Genomic DNA, 26,755 nt, shown 5'->3' on the forward strand with positions numbered 1-26,755 from the left:
ATCTTTTTCACTTGCTGGTTGTACGTGGCCTCAGCACCGGGGATGTCCTGATCTGGCGCATCCAGTTGCTCACGCTCCAAGCCCAACTCCGACGATGCCAACGCAAGTTGCTGCTCGAGGGCCCGGAGGTCTAGCTCGCGAAGGGAGAGCTCCTCCGCCTCGACCCTCGGCCCGTGAAGATGCTATTCCAATGTGGCATACGAGGCCTGAAATTCACGCTCATGCTCCTTGGTGGTCTTCCAGCGCTCGCCCGCTTCATCGGCCTCGTGGAGGGCACGCTCACATGCCTCCCTTGCCATGGTGGTGGCTGCTTCAATCGTTGCATGCGCCTCCTCGTGCTGGTGGCGGCTCTACTTGACAGCCACGTCAAGTTGATGCCACCCGCGAGCCAATCGGAGGCATTCCTTGGCGAAGCACGCGTCTACGTCCTAAAGCTCTGCCCCAAGCTGCTTCACCATGCTCAATATACCCCTCAAGTGGTTGTTGCGGATCGAAGTCCGGAGGCCATGAGCTCGAAGGCCTAGTCTGGCTCAGGCCCAACACTTCCGGTCCTGGGCAGGGCCCTGGAGGCCTCGATTCCGCTCGCTGGGGGCTGGAAGTTAGTTGATGGCTGCCCCTCCTTGTCGGAACTGGGCGCCGTGAGATGCAGGCTCGAGGCCCTGTCCGGGGCGATTAGCCCCACCGAATCCTGTGAAGTGTCTCGAGGGGCACAGTGGGTGACTGGGGGCTTCAGCCCCCTCGACACATCCTCACCCGCGGGACTCCCCGTGGGGGACACCGGGATACTTGCCCCCTTTGCCTCGTGGCCTCGGCATGCGAGGGCGGGGCCGTATCGCGACCAGGCTCATCGTTCATGCGGTGGTCGAGTGTGCCAAGGTCGCTATCCACAGCCCCGGATGGCCGCGAGGAGCCGTGAGCAGGGCCAGACGGCTGGCCAACCCTCTTGCCCACTGGAAGACTGCGCGGAGGAAGGGGCAATCACAACTAGAGCAAGAAGGCAAGTAAAATGGAGGGGTGGTGCTTACTCGTTCTTGGAGGTCCACCTCTTCCTCTTCTTCAGTGCCCTCAACAGGGCCCTAGCGCTGTACTTGGGTTGGGTCTGAGGTGCAGGCTTGCCACCTCCCGCTCCCGCAGCTGGGGACTCCACGCGTGCCAAGGCCCCTGGCTCGGAGCCCACCAAGACAAGTGTGTCCCGAGGCTCCTCGCGGCCTTCGGGAAGCGGCCCCAGCTGGTCGAAGTGGGGCATTGCCGGGCAAAGTCTCCCCCTTTCTTGTACTTGTACAAGGGGTGCCCCCTCGAGGGGGAGGCCGCTAACGCACTTGCTGAGAAAAACCTGGAGCACCCCGTTGGGCGTGTCGGCCAACAGGCACCCTAGGTGAAGCAGCATGGGGTCGTTCGGCCCGAAGAAGGACCGCATCGGTCAGGAGTGACGTTGAAGCAGCGTAATCCGCCGCTTGAGGAATTTCCTCACGATCAGCGCGACAGTCACCCCTACTTCCTTCAAGGTCTCCAGTCTCCTCCGCACTGGCGACAACCTAGTGGCGCATGCTCCCACCTAGAGCTTGGCGCTGCCAGGGAAGAGAAGGTCAACAACAGGGCATTGTACTGCCTCCCGTCCATGAACACTCATTGCCGCCTGAAGCCTTCGGTGACGTGATCGATCTCCATATCGATCCATTCACCCGGCATCACGTCCGCTGCCTGGAGAGACACGCACCCAGAGCGCTGGTTGGGCGCGGGCACCTGGATGGAGAAGAAGTGCTGGAACAGCACCACCGAAGGGGGGACGCCAAGGAAAGCCCCGCAGAGTAAGGCGAAGAACGAGCGGAGGAGAACAGACCTCGGGTTGAGGTGCAACACATGAATCTAGTAATGCGTGAGCATGGCATCGAAGATCTTCGAGAATAGAGGAAGCATGACGGAGAAGAGTGTCGGGAGGTGAAGAGCGATGGAAGTTCCCGACAGCTCAGTAGGGGGGTCGAAGCTGACAAGATCTTGGTTGGCCCCCATTCGCTCGAGTTGGTCGCGACCATGGGGAGGATCTTGTCGAGCCCTTCATGATTCAGCACCGTGGACCTTCCCAGCACGGGTTCCGGAGCCTGGCATCATCCTTCCGCTGCCATTCCCTTGCTCTACCCGCTCGAATGGGTTGCGGCAGTGTCGTGTGGAGATGGGCGGCGGTTGTTTCACTACTAGGAAAAGGGCTATAGATGATATAGACACTAATGGCGCACTAGACAAGTAGTGCGCCACTACTATATAGTAGTGGCGCACCATGTGCAGGTGTGCCATTAGTGTGATGGACACTAATGGCGCACCACACACTCGGTGCGCCACTACTAATTTTTTTTTGCAAAACTACTAATGGCGCACCACCAGCTGGTGCGCCATTAGTAACCAGGGTTACTAATGGCGCATCTGTAGGTGGTGTAGAACTACTAATGGCGCACCACCAGCTGGTGCGCCACTACTATAATTTTTTTAACAAAACTACTAATGGCGCACCACCAGCTGGTGCGCCATTAGTAACCAGGGTTACTAATGACGCATATGTAGGTGGTGCGCCATTACTAACATGGGAAAATCGACGCCTTCCTGCCCCTGTCCGCCACACACATGAAAATAGACCGCAAAAATGGACGCGCGTAGATGAAAATGGACCGCCAAATGTTTTTTTTCAAACCCCCAAAACCGAGTCGTGCCCCTGTCATGCTCTCTGTTTCCTCGCCGAGCCGACCTGCTCCCCGCGCCACCGCCTGCTCCCCGCGCCACCCACCGCACCTCCACCCACCGGCCGCCCACCGCACCTCCACCTAACGGCCGCACCCTCCTCCGCGCCGCGCCCCCAGTCGCCGTCACCATGAGCTATCGCGAGTCGGCCCTCCCATCGGCGCCGCTGCACCTCCCTGTCAGCTAGGGTTGAGGTTGCCGCGCCCCTGACTGCTCCGCCGCGCCACCTTCCCTCCGCCGGCAGGTAACCCCCCCCCCCCTCTCTCTCTATCCCTCTCTCTCTCTCTCTCTGACCATCCTATTTCTTCTCCCTTCACCAGATCCGGCTTCTCCGTCAGCATGGTGCTCCGGTGGATCTCCTCCTCGTCTGCAACATCAAGAGAAGAAGGGCAGCAGCAGGACCGCCAAGCTCGCGAGCCACTACTGGACGGCGGGGCTTGACGTATTCCTCATCTACTGGGACTTTGCCATCGCCGAGCTGGTGCGGAAGGTCAAGGTCGATGCCCCGGTCCACTCCATGGTGAGTCGCTCGCCCATCGTCTTGTGCTAGGCCTGTTGATTTGAAGTCGAGGTACCGTACGTGGGGCTAATAATGTTTCTTATCTGAGCTCAGGTGATTCCCAACATAAGCAAAACATTGAAAGTAACCGAGGTGTACACTGCTTTCGCATTCGTATCTGTTGAAGCTTTGAGCAAGACGGCTATTCAAGAGAAGGCAAAGGGTAAGCCAGTTAAAAAGAAGGAATTGTGGGGGCAGATGAGGAGTTATGACTTGACTAAAGGGTGCCAAGTGGGTAATAAACTGGCTCAGGTGAGGTTTCCAGATTTATGCATTCCATTGCCTAAATGAGAATTTATGGCTTTTCTATCCATAAAACTTAACCATCTCATTATTTTCTTTTATCCAAACAGACACGGAAGCCAGAAAAGATTGTCGCGAGTTATTGTGGACAGTTTTTGGGCATTGCAAATAAGAGACATCTCTATATATGGAGCATACCTACGAAAGATTTCAATCATGACAATATAAGGAAAATAAAGCTTGGTCACACAAAAGAGTTGAGCACCCTGGCCTTCCATCCAAGTGAGAGAATCGTTGCTGGTGGTGATGTAACAGGGAGGATCTTAATCTAGAGAGGTTTCGGAAAGGCCAAGTTTTCTGGAACACATGGTGCAAAGTCTCAAGTTGATGAAGAAAGGGATGGTGTAAGGGGTAAAGATGATGTGGGTACTTGCACTACATGGCACTGGCATTCTAGCAGAGTGAACTTTCTCAAATTCTCTTCCCATGGAGCTTACTTGCTCTCAGGTTTTGATTACTGATGCTTTTACCTTTTATCGATGCCATTTTTATACTACATTTTTGTCTTGTATGTTGACCCTCTTGTGTCTAGCCTTGTAACTTCAGTGACAAGCATCTTCTTATCTTATAGGTGGTATGGAGGGGATTATTGTTGTATGGCGCAGACACGGAGGGGTTCTACACGGAGGTGCAGGAGAGGATCCTCGCGAGGTACGGCAAGGTGTTCGACTGGTCCCTCAAGGCCAAGATGATGGGCAAGAAGGCCGCCGAGTCGGCGCGCATCTTCGTCGACGAGTGCGGCCTCGCCGGCCTGCTCACCCCGGCAAGTTGACTTAATAAGCTGTTCTGTAATTGCTTCGGTTGCTTTTGTGACTTGTTACACTCTCCGTTACTAGTTTAATGTCACATGACAGCATAATAAGGAACTAAAGGAATTAAGGGAACACCTTGGCAACTCATTTCCAGTGAACCTCTGGTTTTAGTTTTCACCACACAATGTACTAATATATGCTGCCAAGACAATATGCCATGTTGCGCTGCCATGTTCTTATGTTGTATCATTATGCACTATCAAACCACTGCACTGCCTTTGTTGCAATTTCAGGGTTGAAAATTTTGACGGAATTTATAAGATGCTTAATTCTAGTTGTTCTTTGTTCTATGAGGCAACACAGTGGTGAGGAAGAAACTTACAGTCTCATATGTGGGAAAAGTGATAGATCATATGAATTTGTGTGCTTCTGAGGGTGTCATATCGGATATGCTGGTGTTGCTTGGTTGTCTTCACATGGAACATGATGATACGGAGAATTGGTGATAGCTGGTGCATTATGGTCTCTGCCAGTTAGATTATTCGTTTTAATGTATGCCTTGTGAAGCTATGGGGTGAGCAAGGGCCAAGTAGTTTTGTGTGCAGTATGTTAACCTGATGATGACTTGCCGGTTTGATAAGGTTTTGTGCTATTTAAATTATTGCTGTTGATTCTGGTGTTCTGATTGTGTTAGTGATTTTCCTTGATGAAGATCAGATAGTGGCCTACCTGAGTTATATGAAACCTATTCAAGATTTATCAAAACATGTGTTGGTTTATGAATGCTATAACAAATCACGTACGTGTATGCTAGATAAAAGAAGCAACCAAGATAGTAGCTTCATGGCATTTCAGCTCATATAGTTGTTTTTATATAAGAGAGATTCTGCAGTTTAATAGAACACATCGTGAATAATTATGAATTTCCTTTTTTTAGGACTATTTGGTTTGATTGTATAGCACATGAGGGAGCATTTAATCTCTTGCGCAAAAACACCTTGCCCGAAAGAAATAATCTATATTGCCTCTCATACTACACCCCGATTTATCTCTGTTCTTGCAATAGGTTCTTTGCTCCTACCACATGATTTTTTGGCCTGCTATGGTCCTGTAATACATCCTGATGCTACATTCTCCGGCACCATAATTGGTTTGGCTGCCTACATGCTACCATTTCTAACTACTGAATTCATGGCAGGTGGTTCGGTTACTACAGTCTCCCAGACTAGTCGTGCTACCTTCAAAGTGGTTACTAATCGTAGTAAGTTTACTGAACATGCAAACAAGTACCCTGTTAAAGGCCACGAAATGTAAAAGTCAAGCAACTATATGCCCTTGTGACATTTAACCTTTGTGCCCTGTAATTTCTTTACATGCCCTTTTGATGTTTACTTTATTTTCCATGTAATACTGTAAATGTGCATTTGTTCATTTGTTGTCAATAATCTTATCTTTAATGAACTTGTATGTCTCTTTGGTTTGGACAGTCGTTCAACTTATATATAACCGATGCTATTTATTAGTAGGACCATGAATCGTGCTGTTATAGTTGTAATATTAAACTTTAATGAACTTGTATGTCTCTGTGAATTGCTACTAACGTTTTGTTTGGCTAGTGCATAGAGATGCCGTCGTATGTCATGTACAAGGGTAAAGTTCCTAGAGTCTACAACGACTGGGAGGAGTGTCGGAGACAGGTTCACCGATTCAGCGGTAACAGTTACAAAGGGTACACCACAAGGGCGGAGGCAGAAGTTAGATACGCGCGCTATCTAGCGGGAGAGAGGAGGGAGCGTTGGAGGAACCGGATGAAGACCAGTTTCATTGCGATTATGCTCATCGTGATGACCGCACCTCTCTTCTATGTGATGGTAGTTTAGATGGTCGATATCGACTTGTAATGTGAAGACAAACTCGCTACTCGCGGTCTCGAGACTTGTAATGTTCTAACTTTGTTCGGTATTTTAAATTCGGAGACTAATATGATGAATTGTATTCGGAGACTAATCTTCTATTGTATTCGATAAATCTGTTGTTTATATGTTGTGCTATCTATATTCTGTGCAATAATATATTTTGTAATCTGTGCAAATATCAGAAAAAATAAAATAAATACCTAATATTCATACTAGTGGTGCATCACTCAGCACACTAGTGGCGCACTTCAAAAGCACACTAGGGGCGCATCGTCAACTAGTGCGCCATTAGTAAGCCAGCGCATATGGGTAAATATGGCCCTGGGAGGCATACTAATGGCGCACCATAAGCTATACTAATGGCGCACCAGGATCTATACTAATGGCGCACCGGGATCTATACTAATGGCGCACTACTTGGTGCGCCATTAGTATACCAGATACTAATGGCGCACCGTGAGCAATACTAATGGCGCACTGCCTGGTGCGCCATTAGTATACCAGATACTAATGGCACACTTGTTGTACACCATTAGTAAAACAATCTAATGGCGTGATGCTAGTGGCACACCTATAGTGCGCCATTAGTAGCCAAAATAGGTGCGCCATTAGCAAGCCTTTTCCTAGTAGTGTTTGGCACATGGGAGCAATCTTTCACAAGAAGGAAGACGGAGGTAGGCAACATGAGGCAAGGGAGAGCAATGACGGGCCAACCGCGGGCACGGGATTTATGCCAGTTCGGGGTGGTTACCGAGGCGTCGGGGGAAGCATCAAGGGAGTCCCAAGACTGGCCGAGCGCCACGCCGTGCCGGGCCTACACGCAGTTAGGGACCACGTCACCTCGCCCCTCCCGTTGGGAGGAGTCATACTGTCGGTGAAGGATCGACACCTATGGGGGCCTTAAGGGTCCCCTTTCGACGGTTTGGCAGGGAGAGGGATCGCGGCAAGAGAAGAACAACAGTCATGGCCCGGCAAGGTCGTTTTTTACCCAGGTTCAGGCCGCGTGGTGCGTAAAACCCTACTCCTACATGTGTTTAGTTATTCGTTTTAGTTTACTATAGATCCGTCCCTCTTGCAGCCTTTCGATTGGTCAAAAAGCCAAAAGTCCATACTACTGAGCCTGGGGTATAGTTTTATAGGGGAAGGGGTCACCACAGTGGTTCATGAGTGGAACATCGCCGACCGACAGTCAAAGTGTTACTGCGGTGCATTAAATGCTTCGATAGACTTCCTTGACCTCGTCACGGGTGTTTGGACACGTACCCACACGTGGCAACTTTGGGGTGTTGCACTGGCGTGCGTATGGATGCGTGGTCCATGCATCGGCGGTGGCGTGTTCGTCGGTGGAGACGTTCATAGGTCGCGAGGGCGCCCTCGACTCGTGCCTCTCCTCAGTCCTTCTCTTCCTTCCCGGCAAGTGTTACCTTGCCGAGGCTCTTCTTGTTCCTCTCGGCAGGGAGGTGATGGCCTGCCGAGGCCTTGTCAATCTTCCTGGTAAGGATGGCTTGTCGGGGCTGAGTCCTTCTTCCCTAGCGGGAGGGTCTTGTTGTGGCATTGTCTAACACCCCCCCTTGCCAGGGAGCTCCTGTCGGGGTCTCTTCTTCTTTCCCAGCAAGTGAGGGCTTGCCAGTGGGCTTGCAATCTGTTCTTGGTGACTTCTAAGTCTTGCTTTCCCCCTAAGCCCCAGCGACGCGCCTTGCCGCTGCAGAGGGGTTGTCGGCGTCCGCGCACTAGTCTCGGGCATTGGAGACCCCAGTCTTTAGTGCACCGACACGAGCCCCGGGCCTGGGCCACACATGCATGTGCGGCGTTGTTGGGCCAGGCCCAAAGTGGTGCATGGACTCGCGGGCACTGGGCTTATCGGAATCGAGCCATTACATGCTTTCTTTCCCCACGTCGCACATTGAACGCGCGAAGTGGGAGGGTGTGCGCGTGCGTGCAGTGGCCGAGGCAGCCGTGTGTGCGTGGAGCCGTTAGTTTGGAAACCAAGGGCCGACCTGCGTTCCCCATAAAGTAAAAGAAAGAGGGGTGCAGTTGCTTCCTTGCTTTCATGTTCCTCCAATCTCGCCGCCACTGTCATCTTCTTCCTTGAGACCGAGCCTCTGTTCCCCCCCCCCTTCTCCTTCCCGAAACTGCTTCCGTGGGTATCCACCCCTCCCGCCGTCGACATGCCGCCGAAGGGGAGCACATCTAAAAAGGGGAAGCCAGCCAATACGGAGTAGGAGATGGCGAAGAAGCGGCAGGAGCTTGCCTTGTTCCCTCCGGGAATTGAGACGCATGCCTTGTGGAACCGCTACCGCTTCATGTGGGCGGTGAAGACGACGATGCATCCGCCCACCATCGTGAAAGCCCGGGAATCGGGCCCAGAACCTGATAAGTACCCGTTCTTTGCCAATTTCTTCTATTGCGGGCTCTGCCCACCTTTCTCAGAGTTCTTCGTTGATATTAGGCAGACCTACGGCTTTCGGCTCCTGGATTTCACGCCAAATGTCGTGACGTGCATGTCGATATTTGCACACCTCAACGAAAACTTCATCGGCATCGTCCCCAACACCGCCCTCTTCCACCACTACTTCATCCCTCGTATCCAAAGAGGAGACGTCCTTCCTGACTCCATCACCTGGATTCCGTGGACCGGGTTCAAGGAGGCATATGTGTAAGGGACTCTTCGGGACAAGTGGTAGGAGGGGTGAGGGAAGTGGTGTTGAATTCGGGAAAAGGGGTTTTTGCCCTTCTGCGAGACTCGGACCGCCAAGATTGAGGCCCGGGGCGACGACTGGAGAAGCCTTGACCCAGACGATGAGAAATTGTCCATCCCCGTCACTAGGATCCTGCATCTGAGAGGCGCAGGGCTGATGATGGAAATGGTGGATTCTGATTTCATCCGAATGCGGATCGCCCCCTTCAGCACAAAGGGGGAGGCTGGCGTCGGTGTACTCGAACGCGGCAGACATAATGCGGCCGTGGCCGTGGTTATATAACAACCTGACCATCCTGCAGCTTGCCTTCGTCTGCGGCAAGCTGTTCAAGTTCGACCCCAAGCTCCGGCTTCCAGCGGGTGTTATTCCTCTATTCATCAGCTCGGCCCTGAGTGCGCTCACGGCAACGACGTCGGAGTGCAACACCCATGGCGTCCTTCTGACCTGGGCTCCGCCGTCGGAAGAGCACATCTTGTTCTTTTTTTACCGCTTGTCAGAGAAGGTTGCCAGGGTGGAGGAGGTCGTGCTCATCCGTCCCACCACAGAGGAGGAGGTGGCATTCATAGCCAGCCGGCTTTAGGAGAGGGCCCTCGCCGCAGCGGCGGGGGAGGTCGGGTCCTTTGACGAAGAAGAATATGATAATGAGTTGTCAGCGACAGCGGATGCGCTTGCCTGGGAAGCCGGCAGCTCCTCTACCTAGGGCCCCTCTATTGTCCATGTGCCTGAAGAGGAAGAGGAGGAGGAGGAGGCCGAGGAGGCTTTGGTCCACCGGAGGCCCAAACGGGTTGTTCGACGCGCCGACACCGGTATTCCTGTGCGGCGAAATCCAGTCTTCGTCCCCGCCAAGCGCTCAAGATGCCCGTTGCCTCCCGCCGGCAGTGAGGAGGATCTGAACTTCGACTTCTCGACCTTCATCTCAGAGGAGGAAGAAGAGTACGCATCCGTGCCTTCATTCTTCCATTCTTGTCATCTCTCATGACACTTTTCTTGATCTTGGCTTATTGCAGGGAAACGGAGACGCTGGCACAGAGGGTGGCCAAGAGGGCAAAGGTGTCGGCGGGCGACAGACCCTCAGCTAGCATCTCCAGGGCGCCGGAGTCGACTTCAGTCAGCCCTCGGCAGAACCCCCAACGTGGGTCCACCGTATGTTTCCCATTGCGCGGTCTTCACCGCTGACATTACTCATCGTGTAGGAAAGGCTCGACAGTAGGCGGAAACTCCGAGGGCCACGCCACACGGGGACAACCACCCTGTTGGGGCCAGTCCTGTCAAGGAGGTCCTGGTAGGATTAGAGGCTGAGGATCTCGTGCCAGCCGCCGATGTTGCCGGGGAGAGGGCAGCCACCCCGCCCCTGCTGGACGTAGGTGAGTATCCCGTCTAGGGACACCTGCGCTTCCCTTCCCTTTCTTTCCTTCTTCTTCTTCCCGGACATCATGCTCTTTCCTCCTCTGTTTTTGCTTGGGCGAGGCAGATGTTGAACTCGTCATTGAGGAGATAGCACTAGACGCCGCAGCCGAGGCCGACAAGGTTGTTGTCGGGGAGACAGCGGCGGAGGTGCGGGACCAGACCGCCCATGACTAGATGGAGGAGAGTGCCAAAGAGCCTGAAGGGAACACTGGCAATTTCTAAGCAGCCGCCATGGAGGAGGTTGCGTCGGACGCGGGCTCCCCGCTCGTCGACGAGGGAGCCGGGGGAGACCACCCTTCCTCCTCAGTGATCCCTCCTTCCGGCGAGTACATATGTGCAGGCAAGGGGCAATTTATTAGTCCGCCGGGGATGACTCGTGTCAGCGAGATCGTGGCGGGAGTGACCCTTGATGGAGAGGTCTCTACCGTCGACGGGCTCGAGGTCGTTACCGGGCTGGAGGCCGGCGGCAGCAAGCTCGCCGACGAGCAGCTCTTCCTGTCCATGGAGGACAACTTGAGACAGCTCGAGGCCCTTTATCGCGCAGGGAAGGAGAAACTGGACTCTCGGGTGGCAGTTGTCGAGGCGAGGGAGGAGGCGTTCCAGTGGTGCTTTGACTAGGCGCAAGAATAGCTCTCCAAAGCCTTCCAGGAGCTGCGGGAGGAGCGTGCCCAGTCGAAGACTGAACGGGAGGAGCTCCTCCTAAAGTCTTATGACATCCAGAATGAGGAGGAGGAGGCGAAAACTTGCCAAGCCGCCGAAGAAGTCCGCCTGAACTCCCTCCGCATGAGCCTTGACGCAGCTGAGGAGGACACCGTTGGCCGCTAGAGGGCGCTCAACGCCCGCCTTCGTGTGAAAGACGAGGAGGTCGAGCGTCTCGTGGGGCAACGTAGCCAAGAGTTGGTGGAACAGCACAAAAATGCTCTTGCCACCCAGGCCTCCGACTTCGTCGTGGACTTGAAGAAGATGACGGACAGGGCCGTTGCCGCAGAAGGGGCCAAGGAGGAGTTTGCCGCACGGGCAGGGAGCTTGAAGCGAACCTCGCCGAGATCAAGAAGGAGACCTCGGAGCTTAGGACCGAGAGGGAAAAGACCTTCTCTATCTTGACGGAGGCTCGAGCTGCCGCCTCCGACGCTTTCGCCAAGCTCCTCTCCGCCAACAACGCCGTCTCCGCGCTGCAAGCGAAACTGGCCTCTTCGGAGAAAGCTCTCCGAGACAGTCGAGCTCGCGAGGAGTCCCTGGTCGTGAAGCTCTAGGGCAAGGCTGACGAGCTCAAGTCCGTTTTTGCGGCCCACGCGGCTTATGCGCGCGACGTTGAGTTGTGGAATGAGCGTCTTATCGATGTGGCCGGAAGGGTCGACGCATAGATGTTCGCCATGGGAATCCAGGGCTTCGGCTACCCTTCGGACCTGGCGGTGTCCCATAGCGCCCTGTTGACCTGGTTCTTCGAAGGTGTGGAGCATGCTTTGAAGCAGTGCTAGGCCGGTGAGTTAGCGCGCCTCGCCGACGAGTCCCGCAGGCTCTACCGAGGCGTTCTCTTGAAGGTGCTCACCAAACTGGCGTACCAAAACCCCGGCATGAGCTTCACCCTCGGGCGCAGACCGGAGGGCGTGGACCTCAAGGCGCTCAACGAGCTCGTCACTACAAGAAATATGCTCATACATAACGTTTTTTAAGACGTCGTTGATGAAATCGTCATAAATCTATGACGATTTCAGCCGAGATTGTTGTAAGCCGTTCGAGGGGATCAAATCTACATATAAATTACGACAATGTGAGTCAAAAACGGTGTAACCGCATAAGATGAGATCGTCATAACTTTTACGACGATTATAAAAATGTCGTAACATGTTCTAACTATGTTGACATGTCACTCGTGGGTTCATTCTATGTCACGCGCCAAACCCGTCTAGTTTCTGAAGCAACCTACTATTATGTCATTCCAAAAATTCTCCAAAAATTCTCATAAATACTTTGGATCATATATTCGTCAAATATGTGAAAAACCTTCCTTCCATGGTTCAAAAATAATTCAGCAATATTCATTTTTAAATTTGACCCGCTTCCTACAGAATCAACAAAAAATTGTTTAAATGAACAAAAATAGCTAAAAGAATCGGAAATGCATAAAAATTGGTTATCATCCATAAAATGTGGTATACATTTAGTGTAAATTTTAATGATGTCATTTTGCATAATATTTTTGATAGATGCTTGATAAAACACCTTGTTTTTAGCACTAAAGAATAATTTGAAAAAACCTCACGTTTCAAACCAATCAGGAGACAGCCCACGGATCACCCCCACTGTAGTCGATCTGAGCCATCCACACCCTGCCGTCCACACCCTGCTGTCGATCCTTTCCACGGATCATCTTTCCTAAACGCACGCGCGAGCCACACCCTCGTCCCTCGGTCTCTCGATCCAGATCCAGTCTCTCCCTAGCCTCCCTCTCCTAGATCCAGATCGTCGACGCTGGTAGGTCTCCTACCCTCCCCCACCCCCGCCCCAGCCATCCTCCCTTGCACCGCCGCCCCTCGCTTCACCTCTCCCGCCTCCTCCTCCAACCACACCCGACATCGCTGTTTCCCCTCCCCACCCCCTCCTCCTCGCGTAGCGGCCGTCGCCCCCACCCCCTCCTCCTCCCGTAGCGGCCGTCGCCCCCACCCCACCATCCGAAGGCCGCTCGGTGCACGCGACGGTCACCGGCCGCCACCGCTTCGTGCCCCCCGCCCTCGGTGGGATGAGGAGCTCCGCAGCCCGACGTCTACCACGAGGTGAGGAGCTCCGCACCCCGGCGTCTGCCACGAGGATCCTGTGGCCGGGGAGGCGACGCCTCAGCCTGGACACGGTCCGGGCCGGTCCGGTCCCGGTCCGAGCCGGCGTTTGGACTGGCCGCCGGCGGTCCGGTCCGGACCGGACCAAGGTGTGCAGCGAGCTCGTTTTCCAGGACCGGACCGAAAGGGAGCCGGCTCGGTCAAGCCTGGGAGGACCATGGGGACCAATTCCTTAACTGCTTCCAGCTGCTGTTTAGGTCCTATATAGCTGCAGTTTAGGTTGAGCCCTGAGTCAACACACACGGAAGGTGGGCTACGTCTTAGATCAAGCTCTGAGTCCACTGATAGCTGAAACTTTGACGAAACTGACGAACTGAATTTTCTGAACATGACGATACTGAATATTCTGAACTTGACAGTCTTCGCTCTAGTTTCTGAACTGGCAGCACAGCCGGCGTTCGACCTCATGCCCTAGTTCTACCTGGTGGCGCCAGTGAGGCATTCTCTTACCTGTGTAGCTGATGTCCGCTATGCATGCTGTGCTGAAGTAACGACAGCAATGGCTAGCGGCAGCAAGAAGCTACGGTGCACGGGATATATTCAGTTTTCCTTCTGTTTTCTATTCGACTTGATAAAAGGAAACTGCAGCATGGGATGTGCGCATGATTACCAGATTCTCTTGTTAGTCGCTAGTAAAAGGAAACGGCATCGAGGGCTAGTCATGAATGGCGCCGCGATTATTGGATCGAACGCCGGCTCTCTCGTTCTTTCTATTCTGTGTTTGACTACATACAATGAAAAAAAAGGCAGCGCATGATCTGGTCTTCTTCTACCTCTTGCTCTTGTCCGTGTGTCAATTGAGTGAATAAGTACATGATTCCTATGAACAACGTTGGGGTGAGACACGGCCAGGGCGTCGCCGGTGGCTGTGACGAAGGAGAACGGCTTGCAGCTTCGGTCCACTCGGTCGGGCCGGTCAAATACCGGACCGGACCGAGAAAGTTTCGGGCCGAAATTTAGTAACCGGACCGAATAATTTCTTCAGCGGGCCAGGACCGGACGGTCCGGTCCAGAACGGGCCACGAGAGGGCCGAGAAGCCCGCTCACTCCGTCCAGCCTGAGCGACGCCCCTCAGCCGGATCCAGCGCAGCCACCCCACCTCCGATCCTGTGGCTCTGCTTGGATTGAGTGTAATTTTTGTGTGAACTGAGTTAAGTACTGTGGAGCACACGCACAAAATTCCCCAATCCAAGCAGGCCTCAAGTCTTAATAAACAGCGAACCTTTGTATGCTTGTTAATGTTTGAATGGGAAGTAGAATAAATGGACACAAGTTAGTTTGACTTGTCATCAGATAGCTACGTTTTGCCTTTTGGTGTTTCAATTTTGCAACTGAATGAGTGTGTCGAGCTTTGATCGAAGCTGGTAATTAGTTATTTGCAGAACTGTGAACAACTACACAATAGCCGGGTATTGGATTCCGATTGTTTGAGTACACACTGATTGGCTTAGTAATTAGATCCAGATCTCAGGTATATGTTTTGAGTAATGCTATCGATCTAAGGGATAACTGAACGAGCAACTCCTGCTCTTATGCATGTGAATTTTGACCTACACAGTCATCAGTAATGTAGCTCATGTGTTAAATTGTAGTATATTTTCTGTATCTCTTACCCCCGTGACCGTTGATTTATTGCTTGAATGGAATTTATTGATAGAGCATTTTCATGGAATTGATGTTCTTTCACTGTTTACTGATTCAGGAATGCTATTCTTGGAAGTTAGTCTTGTAGCACTCTACATTAAGGAAATGAAGCCAGCGATTATGATGTCCTTGGCGATTTGTTATCTCTGCAGCTGTAGCCACTAGCCAGTGCTGATGTATTGCTCAAGGTTTGTTGCTGCTCAGTCTTTATATATGGTGTGGCCAGATTTTTCACAATTCTGTGATACCTTGCTTGTTTAAATATATATGCTACCGAAATAAATGACCAGTTATCAGATTCATCATGAATTTTTATTAGAAGAAAATAGTATAGGTACTAATGTTCCATGTGCGTGTAACCGCACTGGGCTACTACTTTCTTTCTTTTAAGCAAGCAAAGATTTTATTAGCTTGATGCCAATTGCTAATGCCCAACTCCGGGCTGTGCTTTCAATTAAGTTTCATGATACTACTATGATAAACTGGCCGTCGCTAATTTGTCTTTGGCGTGTTAGACGGATCCAGTAGCTGACGGCGACTGATTGTCTGTTATGTTTGCCAAATTGCAGGGGAGTCAGGCCCAAAATGACACTCCGCATCTTCATCAAGATCTTCGGGCTGGCGCTGCTCGAGTACGTGCCATGCATGCTTTTTTTGCTTAGCACTGTTTTTATTTACTACTATTTGTTGGTCAACGAATTAGTTAGTGTAGTGTGCTGATGATTAATGGTCGTGTGTTCCCAATCCGAACCAGGCCTGTGCTTGACCAGAACCTGTACTACGTGGGCAACAAGCTGACCTCGGCCAGCTTCTCGTCGGCGCTGGTCAACATCCTGCCGGCCATCACCTTCATCATGGCCATCGTGCTGCGGATGGAGAAGCTTCTGGTCGGCGATGGTCAACATCCCTAGCTTTGCAGCAGGAGTCCGCAGAGGCAAAAAGTTCAGGTACTAATGCCATGTGGAGATTTCTCCTTCTTTGATGCCGTATGTTTACTGATAATACTCTCTGCTAGTTGAGGCGTCGACTGCAATTTTACTGAGTAGTACTACTCCCTCCGTATCGGTTTATAAGTCATCTTAGGTTGTGCACCGCAACCAAGATGGAGAGGATCAAGAGAAATTAATGTCAACTTGCTAATTAATACCTTTGCATGCAATGAATTGACCAATGCATGTCGTGCTAGTTAGTCTCAAGTCATTAAAAACATACACGCCCCACGTCTCTTATTGGTTGATTCCTTTCTTCAAGTTAAAAAACAAGAAACGAGGTGAAAATTAATGCATCGTGCCTTCGTGTTTTGGGATTATTTGGTTTTCGTAAGATGACTTATAAACCGAGACGGAGGGAGTATGATTTGTGCACAAGTCTTAATTCAACCTATTGTTGATGTAGATCTTATTGTTAACCGTGCGGGCGTCGTGCGGTTAACCGTGCGGGCGTCGTGCGGTTAACCGTGCGGGCGTCGTGGTTCGGGGAAGAATCAATGTAACAAGATTATGATTGTAATTATCAATCCCCTGCAATCTTAGGGATAGGATCACATGCAAGATTGCGATTCCCCTGCCATCAGCTACCAAATCAGCAACAATCATGATGGTTAACTCGGTCTGAAAACACTCACAGGATTGCCAAGTCTTCAAGATAATCCATTAGAGCTATTTATACTTTATAGTATGAAACCTGAGTGCAAGGATGTGCAACTTGCTCGGTCGATGCCTGCAGCTTAGGATAGATTGCTCGAACCCTTGTACTATGACCGTTTAGTTTTGTGCTGCTAAACTTCCAGTAGCAGAGGCACGAATGGTTGATGACATGGCCCAAATAAGACTAACCTGGAGGTTGTGTACAATTTCTGAATAACAATGTTGAATTGGTTTCTACTACTCCCTCTGTAACTAAATAATTGTAATTGCGCAGAACTAGTCTAGTTCTGCCCAACTACAATTATTTAGGTACAGAGGGAGTAGTTAGCATGGAACATGATCTATTATGGGAAGCCAAATCAACGTAACACCAACTAGTTTGACTCTGTTTTACTTTTTATACCACGTCTTGTCTTATATCTGCTTCGTTTGCAGCTTTCTGAGATTGTGAATCACGGAAAACTGGTGTCTGATGAGATGATCATAAATCTGCTGTCAAAGCGCCTTGAGGAGGGAGAAGGAAAGGGTGAATTGGGGTTCATACTTGATGGTTTTCCAAGAACTATAAGACAAGCGGTGAGCTAGTTATTTTACCTGATTCTAAGTATGCTGGACATATATACTTGCATCTTCTCAGTTCGACTTTTATCATCGGGGGATGGGATCATGGAAATTGTATACAGTTTCAGTACAAATGTGGAACTTGATTATAGTAATAGTTTTGATGTATCCTGGTTCATGTCTATGGTTGAGATGAATTGAGTCTTCAAAATTTAGTGCAGTTTTTTTGTTGTTAGAAAAAACTTATCTGCTCATATCGCGTGACAGTTCCCAAACTAAACTGTATTGTGTGGTTTGTTAGGAAATACTAGAGGGAGTCACAGATATTGATTTGGTGATCAATCTCAAGCTTCGAGAAGAGGCTCTGCTTGCAAAATGCGTTGGCAGAAGGAAGCGCAGCCAGTGTGGAGGAAACTTCAATGTTTCCTTCTTTAATGGTTTGAATTTCATGGAGGATACTACTGTAGCCATCCAATAAATTGTTTAGTTTAATAATCTTTTAAGGTGATTTATAAGCCTGTGCTGGCACTTGGGCTTCAAGTAGTTGACTTCCATTTTATTATTTGTCCAGTGAGTATGCTACTCTGTGTGACTTGGTGAGACCAGCCAATAAATAGTTTGATCTATAATTGTGTACTCGCAATTGGGCTTGAAATTTATGATCTCTGTTTTATTAATAGGTAGTATTAATTGACGAATGTTCCGTTTTATTAACTGTTGAGTGACTCACATTACCTGTTGTCTTTCATGTATGAAAATTAATATCAAGCCACATTCTTACATTATACTTCTCCTTCCTTTGCTCAGCTCAGTTTACATGAGCTGACAATTAGTGTTTTTATGCTCGTCAATTGGCAATTGATAGTCATCATGTTTATTACCTCTCTGGTGTTGTTTTTTCTCTAGCTTTAATACATCGATGCTTGTTTAGTTTCTGTTACGTACTGTAGGCAGCATAAAACAAACACCAGCATGGTTCTAAAATTTGTCTATTTGTTGCAGACCCTGACAACATGGAGCACCTAAAGAGGATCGTCGAGGAGATGCAGAAGCAGGTGGCTGCTGCAGGCGCCATCCGGACCAAGGAGGAGAACGACTTGGAGTTTGGACGTATTATGTAAACCTGGGAGATGTATTATGTGAACCTGGGAGATGTATTGTGTTATGTAAACCTGGGAGATGTATTATGTGATGTTATATGATGGATGATTTTAATTCGACCTTGAGTTTTCCTGATTTGAATATGAAATAGTATTGGATTTAATACTGGACAAATTATTGGGTTGAAAAGGCCCAACAAATAGAAATGAAACCAAGTTCTCGAACAAAAAGTTGCTGAATTCAAAAATGAAAAAGGCCAAAACTGAAACTGGATCAAATGTATTTGGGCACTAAAAGGCCAGGGCCCAAATAATAGTGATAAAAAAATTCGATTTTTTAGGAAAGTGGCTGTAAATAGGCTAAGGCCCAGTAAGAAAAAGCCCCCAAAAAACAAAACCAGCCCATGTGATCAATTAAATGGGTTGGGCTGATTTCAACCATGACGTTTTGATTTCGTCGTAATTTTGCCATGTAGGACTGCCACGTAGGACTGGGTTTGATTGCCAACGACGATTTAGGATCGTCGTAAAGGTTACGACAATCCACGAATCGTCGTAAAAGTTACGACGATTTTGATCAAAACGTCGCTGCTGTTCATTTGTGATGCTCCATTTTCGACGCTTGGTTTTTCGTCGTGAGATCATCGTAAATTAAAAACCGTGACTATGTAGCGATGAAAAAATAGCGTCGTGTATTAGCATATTCCTTGTAGTGCGTCATGCCCATCGTCAACAAGGTGGACCGAGTCAAGAGGGTGCAAGGCTCCCGCCGAGATTAATGGCTTTGCGTTCCCCTGTCCCTTTTGCTAGGAGTTTATTTGGAATTTTTTGGCACCTATCACTTGGACCGCGACTCTCCTTTTGACTCCGGGCTCGTTCTTGTTCTATAAGTTGTATGCCTCCTCCTCTTCTCCCCTCGGCAAACTTGTGCGCGGAGGAAGACATGTTCTTTGTGGTAAGAAAGAAGAGAAAATAGACATAGATATCTTGGTGTTTGTCAGTTTATGCGCTACACCAAACCCTAGATTATATGCATGCATGATCATAATCGTGAGAAACATAGATGATGCATAACGCTAAACTTTACTTGACAACGCTCAGGCTCTTTTCCAGGCTTTGTACAAAGGATTACATGCAACATCGGCAAGACTTGTACAAAAGGTGGCCGCCGGTATACCCGGGGGCCTCTCCCTATGGGTAGAACTTGCGAAGATGTTCGATGTTCCAATAGTTGCTCACCAGAATTACATCCTCTGTCTCCAGCCAGACTGCGCCTGGCCTGGTGACTCGCACTACCCGATATGGGCCTTCGAACTCCGGCGTCCTCTTTTTTGAGTTCTTAGCCGACTGAACGTGCCGAAGTACAAGGTCGCCTTCCTGAAGACTTCGCGCTCGTACCCTCCGACTGTGGCAGGGACGCAGGGCTTGCTGGTAGCGAGAGGCTCCCGCAGCTGCCTGAAGATGACTTTCCTCAAGGAGCATGGCGTCGTCTTGGCGATGTTGCTCTTGCTCAAGCTCATCATGAGCGAGCATCCGAGGCGGTCTGTAAATGAGTTATGTGGGAAGAACTGCCTCCGCCCGATAGACCAGGGAGAAGGGTTCCTGGCCGGTTGCTTGACTTGGCATCGTTCTGATCGACCAAAGAACCGCCGACAGCTCGTCATTCCAGTTCCTTCCATGTTTGCGGAGCTTGTCAAAAGTTCTTGTTTTCTGCCCTCGCAGCACTTCAGCATTTTCCCTTTCTGCTTGCCTGTTGCTCCTTGGGTGGGCAACAGAAGAAAAGCATATTCTGCTTCCGAGATCTTGGGCGTACTGCATGAAGGCGCGACTTGTGAATTGGGTGCCGTTGTCTGCGATGATTCTATTTGGGACACCAAAACGGCAGACTGTTCCTTTGAAGAACTTAATGGCTGACTGCGTAGTCACCTTCCTCACTGGCTCCACTTCCGAACACTTTGTGAACTTGACGATTGCCACGTACAAGTACTCAAAGCCCCCGGCATCGCGGGGAAAGGGGCCGAGTATATCGAGCCCTCAGACCAAAAATGGCCAGGAGAGAGGGATTTTCTGGAGTGCTTGAGCTGGTTGATTAGCTTTCTTCGAATGGAAGTGACAGGCTTCACACTTGGTTACTAGTGCCGTTGCATCCTGGAGGGTTGTGGGCCAAAAGAAGCCTTGCTGGAATGCCTCACCTGCAAGCGCTCTCGACCCTATGTGGGAGCCACGTATGCGTCGTGTATCTTGGTCAACAGCTCCAAGCCTTTGTCTTGGGGGATGCACTTCAATTTCACTCCGTTCAGTCGTCTTCTGTATAGAGTGTCGTCAATGAACAGATACATGTTGGACTGACAGGCTACTCTTTCTGCTTATTCGCGCTCTTCGGGCAGGTCCCTAGTCTGAAGGTACCGGGTGATTTGTTGTGCCCATGCCGGAGCACGTGGTTCGACGGCAAGGACCAAAGGAATGTATTCCGCTGGGGTAGTATCCCCCCGGCAGGCTGGAAGTCTTCCCTGGCAACCTCTCGCAAGGCAGGACCCTTGCCAGAATTTCCTACCAGGTCTACTTGGAAGTAGTCGTCGGATTCCAACTTCCTTCTCTTTTCTTGCCAAGCTGATGTCGTCACGGATGGTTGGGTGAGGCGTAGCATGAAAGTCCCTGCTTCCACAGGTAACTTAAGGGCTGCACGCTTTGACAGGTCGTCGGCGATAGTATTTTCGGCACGAGGGATGTGCTCTGCTTGTAGACCGTCGAAGCGCTCTTCCAACTTCCTGACTTCTTCGACATATGCCTCCATCAGCGGGCTCTCGTAGTCCTTGTTCACTTGCCGGACGACCAGCTTCGAGTCGCCTCTGATGACCAAATTCCTGATTCCAAGGTCTGCCGCGATCCTGAGACTAGCGAGGAGCCCGTCGTACTCAGCAGTATTGTTGGTCGACTCCTCCCGGGGGAAGTACATCTGCACCACGTACTTCAGGTGTTCTCCAGTGGGGGTGACAAGCAGCACGCCTGCTCCTCCCCCTTGGAACGAGAACGCACCATCAAAGTACATGGTCCACTCTTGGCTTGCTTCCTAGCCCGGGAGGGCTGATTCTTGAATCTCGTCGTCGCCCGTTGCAGTCCACTCAACAATAAACTCCGCGATGGCTCTGCTCTGGATGGTTGGTGAGCTCTCGAACTTTAGGCCGAAGCTGGATAACTCCAGTGCCCATTCCAGTATCCTGCCAGTGGCATCAGGGTTTTGCAGAACCCTCTGTAGTGGGAAATAGGTGACGACGGTGACCTCACGTGCTTGGAAGTAATGGCGCAGCTTTCTGGAGGCCATGAGGAGGCCGAAGAGCAATTTTTGCATCCCCGAGTATCTCGACCATGCTCCCTGCAGGAGGGAGCTGACGAAACAGATGGGGCGCTGCACCACTTTCTTCTTCCATGTCGGCTCGTCGGATGTCGGCGGTCTGGCATCGCCGGTCCCCTCCTCTGTTGGGGATCTTCGCTCGCGGGCTGGCTCTGCTTCGCCTGATGGTGCAGCTTCTGCCGACGTAGCTTTAGCCTCTTGCCTCTGCGCCACCAAATGAGCGCTGACCACTTGGTTGGTCGCGGCAAGGTAGAGGAGCAGTGGCTCCTGTGGCCTAGGCGCGACCAGGTTTGGCGTAGTGGAAAGATACTTCTTCATTTCTTGCAACACCGCTTCCTCCTCCGGGTCCACTGCATGGGCTCTGCCTTTTTCAATATTTTGCAAAAGGGTAAGGCATGCTCAGTGGACTTGGAGATGAATCTTCTCAAAGCAGTGACACAGCCGGCTAGGCGCCGCACATCGTTGATGCGCTTCGATGCTTTGATTTGTTCGATGGCCTTGATCTTGTCGGGATTGGCTTCGATTCCCCGCTGCGACAAGAAGAACCCGAGAATCTTGCCGGATGGGACACCGAAGACGCACTTTTCAGGGTTGAGCTTGAGGTCGATCTTGCGCAGGTCGGCGAACATCTCCTCCAAATCTTGTGTCCATATAAGCTTCCAAGTTTCTGTGGAGCTGGGGATCAAAACCAATATGGATCTCCCTCATGAACATGGATCCGGCATTCTTCAACCCAAAAGGCATACGCACGAAACAGTACGTGCCGCACGGGGTAATGAACGCGGTCTTCTCTTCATCTTCCTCGGCCATGAAAGTCTGGTGATATCACAAGTAAGCGTCGAGGAAGGACAACAGATCACAGCCAGCAGTGGAGTCCACAATCTGGTCGATGCGTGGCAAGGGGAATGGGTCTCTTGGGAAAGCTTTATTGATATCGATGAAATCGATACACAACCGCCACTTCCCGTTCGGCTTGCGCACCACGACTGGATTGGCCAACCATGGAGGATGGATGACTCCCCTAACAAGGCCCGTTGCTTCTAGCTTCTTGATCTCCTCGGCAATGAACTCTTGCCGCTCCAGAGCTTGTTTCCTCACCTTCTACTTTACCGGCCGTGCGTGAGGGCAGACAGCTAGGTGGTGCTCAATCATCTTCTTGGGAACATTGGGGATATCTGATGGTTGCCAGGCAAACACATCAAGATTCGCCCGTAGGAAGGAGATGAGCGCGCTTTCCTATTTGCTATCCAGGGTGGAACTTATGGTGAAAGTCCCACCCGTACCATCCTCCTTGGCAGGCACCTTCTTGGTCTCAGGCGGGGCAGCCTTTGACTTCTTGTCCTTGTCAGAGGATCTCTCTGGCGCCTCTGCTCCAGCAGCGTAGGACTATGGTGTTGGGGATATTATCTGTTGGGTAACCCGCCCTAGTTGGGCCGGGTCACCCAAGCTGGCGACTCTTCTCCAAGTGGTTCCGGCCTTGGCCTAGCGATGCCGGGAGTCGTATGACGGTTCAGGACCTTCGGGAGAAGTCCATAGTAGGGAAGATCTCCGAGTCTTGGAAAGATGGCGACTTAGAGATCGGAAGAATCACAATTTATGTAAAGGAAAGGACTCTTGTAAACCCTAAGGACTCGACCTGTATATAAAGGCGAGTCCTGGGAAGGAGAGGGCAGGTTAGAAATCATCGAGTGCTAGGTCAGGCGAGTTACGCCCCCTTGTAATCGAAACATAATCAATACAAAACTCCTAGCAGGACGTAGGCCTTTACCTCCTCACGAGGGGCCGAACCTGGGTAAATCTTGGTCTCGCTCTCGTATAACCCCTTTGAGTCGCCACCAAGGTGCGATGGCTCCAACACTAAGTCCTTTCACGAGGACATCTGCCGTGACAAAACCACGATAGTTGGCGCCCACCGTGGGGCCTGCGCACGGTGGAGTTGAGTTCTCAAAGGGAGCCCTACCAGGGTCCGGGAGCTATGCAGCGGGGCTCATGACTCGGAGCCGCCGCAGGAAGTACTACATCAATAACTTGCTATGGGGGCCCGAGGCCGATTCAATCGAATCCGGCTACAGAATCCCCTTCGGCAAGATCAACATCTTCGTCGGCATGGTTGGATCGCCTATGCCTGAGCCGGAAATCTCCTCCGACATCGTCGAGCCGGCCAGGTACGTCTGCCCTGTCGTGACGCAAAACCTAACCCGTACGGTCTTTGTTGCGTTCACGCAGGGATCTGAGGAACCAGAACAATCGGCGACCCAGGAGACCACGCCGGTCAACAGTGATGACGAATTATCAATGGGCGATTCAGATTCAATTCAATCTCTACATGGGGGCTGCCTTGGGGGCTTATCACTAGCCATGGACCCCGAGGTTCTTGACCGGACCCGCCGTCAGATCGCCGTTTACATGGCAGGGGCGACTCAGCCCTCGCCAAACCCAACAGGCAGAGATGGGGCTGGCGAAACATCTAGAAGCCCGGTCGCGATCTTGGTGGAATTAGCAGCGGAGATAAAAAGGCTCAGGGCGACCCCCATAACATTAGAAAACCAGGACGCGATAAACACGGAGCTAACAAAACTAAGAGATGGGGTGGCAAAGGCTCAGCGGGACGCTGAGGTGGAAGCCGACAGGATCGAGACCCGGCAGGCTCAAATTACCGCTCAGGTAGCTCGCTTGAATACCGAAAACTGGCGGCTCGAAAGGCATCAGCGCACATCTGATGTCGTCCATCAGCGGAGGCATCAGGGTCGTTTACCCCCTGATCTCAATCCGACCCGCCTGATCGACACTCCACGAACTCCCGGGGCAGGAGACGCCCCGGGAGGAGGGCCGGGCCAGCCACCAAACCCTCCGTTTCAGCCAGCTGTGGATCGCGTTCCCCGATTCCAGACACCTCGAGGTCACTTTTCCAACCCGGTGGACAACGTCCTTGCCGCAACTCACCATTTATAATCCCTTCCGATTCATGGCAACACTCCAGCTGAGATAGAAGCAAGGAACGTCATTGAGATGTTGAAAACGGCGGTGGTTCAAAACGCCCAGTTCTCACACAGCCTAGATCGGCTGCACTCCACTCCGAGACGAGCCGCACCAGGAGTCGGCCAGAGGACCATCCCGCCATAACCAGCGGACCGCGACCCTTTCCCCGGGTCAACTCGCCTGATCACCGAGACCCGCCAGGTCGGGATCACCCGGACACCAAAGTCGCCCCAGCGCCTCTTGTGGGAAGTGGCAGACAAGTGGGGGTGCCATGCTTGGCCCCCGCCCTTCGCAACGAGCGAATACCCAAGGATTTTAAAGGACCAAGAAAGGTGCCTAACTACGCTCCGGACCTTGAGCCGGCGTCATGGGTCGAGAGTTACGAAATCGCCATGGACATGCTCGATGTAAGCGAAGCAGTCTGCGCGAGGTACTTCACAATGATGCTCGAAGGGACGGCGTGTACTTGGTTAAAGAACTTGCCCCCCAACTCCATCCAGACTTGGGCTGAATTGAAAGAGCATTTCGTCAAAACCTTCCGATGGACCTGCAAGCACCCGATGACAATAGTCGATTTACAGCACTTCGTTCAACGCCCGGATGAGTCGGCCCACCACTGGATGCGGCGGGTCGCGGAAATCATTCATTCGTCGGATGGTATCACAGCGGCTCAGGCTGTGCTGATCCTGGAGGAGAACTGCCACTACGTGCCCTTGGTGCAGAAGTTGGGACGACTCAAGCGAAAGGTCCAAGACATGGGGGGAGCTAATGGACACCCTCACTAGGTACGCTGAGGCGGACGACACCAAAGATCCAGTAGAAGATGGTGGTAAAGCTAACTCGCCAAGGAAAGGCGAGTCATCCAAAAATCATACCCGGTTCCGGGGACGCGCCCGCCATAATCATGGAGCGGATGGCAAAAGAAGGCAGCAGGAAGAGTCTTCGGACTTAGTCGCCAACACCAATGCCAACAATGGCAACCAGTGCCAGAACAAGAATAGGGGTTACAGTGGCAAAAAGTCGCGCAACTATAATGAGTTACTCAATGGTCCCTGCCCGCACCACGCGATGGCAGACGGACCGACGACTCATTCCTGGGAGGACTGTTACGTGATGCGGGAGTTTCGGGCGGAGGCGATCAAAAAAGGGCAAGGCGGTGACCCGGACCAACGGCAGGAACAGTTTGGCGCACCTAATCAATGCCAGAACCCCTTCGGCGGCTTCCCCGACCCCGGGGCTCAGGGCGGCTCGCAGCCAAGCAGTGGCCAGTATCCGGTGCATGACGAACGACGGTATAACCCGCCGGGAGTCTTTCAACAACCACCCCCACAGGGGGCTCCATAGGGGCAGGATGACAATGGCGGTTTCTGCAACAACCCCAAGTAGTTAAGCAACGGACAGTACCACGTTTTCACCACCAATGCATGCAGGCGTGATAAAAAGGTGAGTCACCGAGCGTAAAGTGTATCTAAGCCGCACTCCCTAGATATCTCCACTGGTCCGAGCAGACTATATCATGGAGTAGGGAGGATCACCCGCCAAGAGTTGACAATCCCGGCGACTTAGCGTTGGTCGTGGCTCCTCAAGTTAGAGGATATACCTTATCGAAGGTACTAATGGACGGTGGTAGCAGCATCAACATATTATACTTCGACACCTTCCGAAGGATGAACCTGTTGGAGAAAGATTTGATGCCCTCAACCACGGTATTTCATGGGATTGTCCCAGGTAAATCGGCGTACCCCATAGGCCGAGTTAGGCTCACAGTTGCGTTTGGAACAACGTCTAACTACAGGAGTGAGTCGCTTATATTTGTGGTGGTCAAGTTAAAAAGCCCCTATCATGCGCTGTTTGGGCGGCCGGCTTACTCCCGGTTCATGGCTCACCCCTGCTATGTTTACCTTAAACTCAAGATGCCTGGTCCTAAAGGACCCATCACGGTTGATAGTGATAGGAGGATAGCAAGAGAGTGTGAAGAAGGGGATGCGGCTTACGCAGAAGTCGCCTGTGCTGCGGAAGAGCTTAAATATCACTAGGCCAATGTTGATCCGGCTGACATGTCACCTTTAAAGAAGCCAACGACAGACGCTGAGCCGCCCCTCAAGTTCAAACCAACAGATGACACTAAGACAGTGGATTTCGTCCATGGCGACTCAACCAAGCAGTTCACTATCGGGGCGGGTCTAGACCCCAAATAGGAAAGCGCGCTCATGGAATCCATCCGTGAGAATTGGGACATCTTCGCATGGAAACCTTCTGACATGCCTGGTGTG

General features: G+C 51.4%; 1 pseudogene; it reads left to right on the top strand.

Moving 5' to 3' along the window:
- Nucleotides 1-1,747: 1,747 nt before the first annotated feature.
- Nucleotides 1,748-5,658, top strand: LOC123450397 (annotated as a pseudogene).
- The last annotated feature ends 21,097 nt before the right edge of the window (nt 5,659-26,755 follow it).

This window comes from Hordeum vulgare, chromosome 4H, assembly GCF_904849725.1.
Source record: "Hordeum vulgare subsp. vulgare chromosome 4H, MorexV3_pseudomolecules_assembly, whole genome shotgun sequence".
NCBI classification, from domain to species: Eukaryota; Viridiplantae; Streptophyta; class Magnoliopsida; order Poales; family Poaceae; genus Hordeum; species Hordeum vulgare.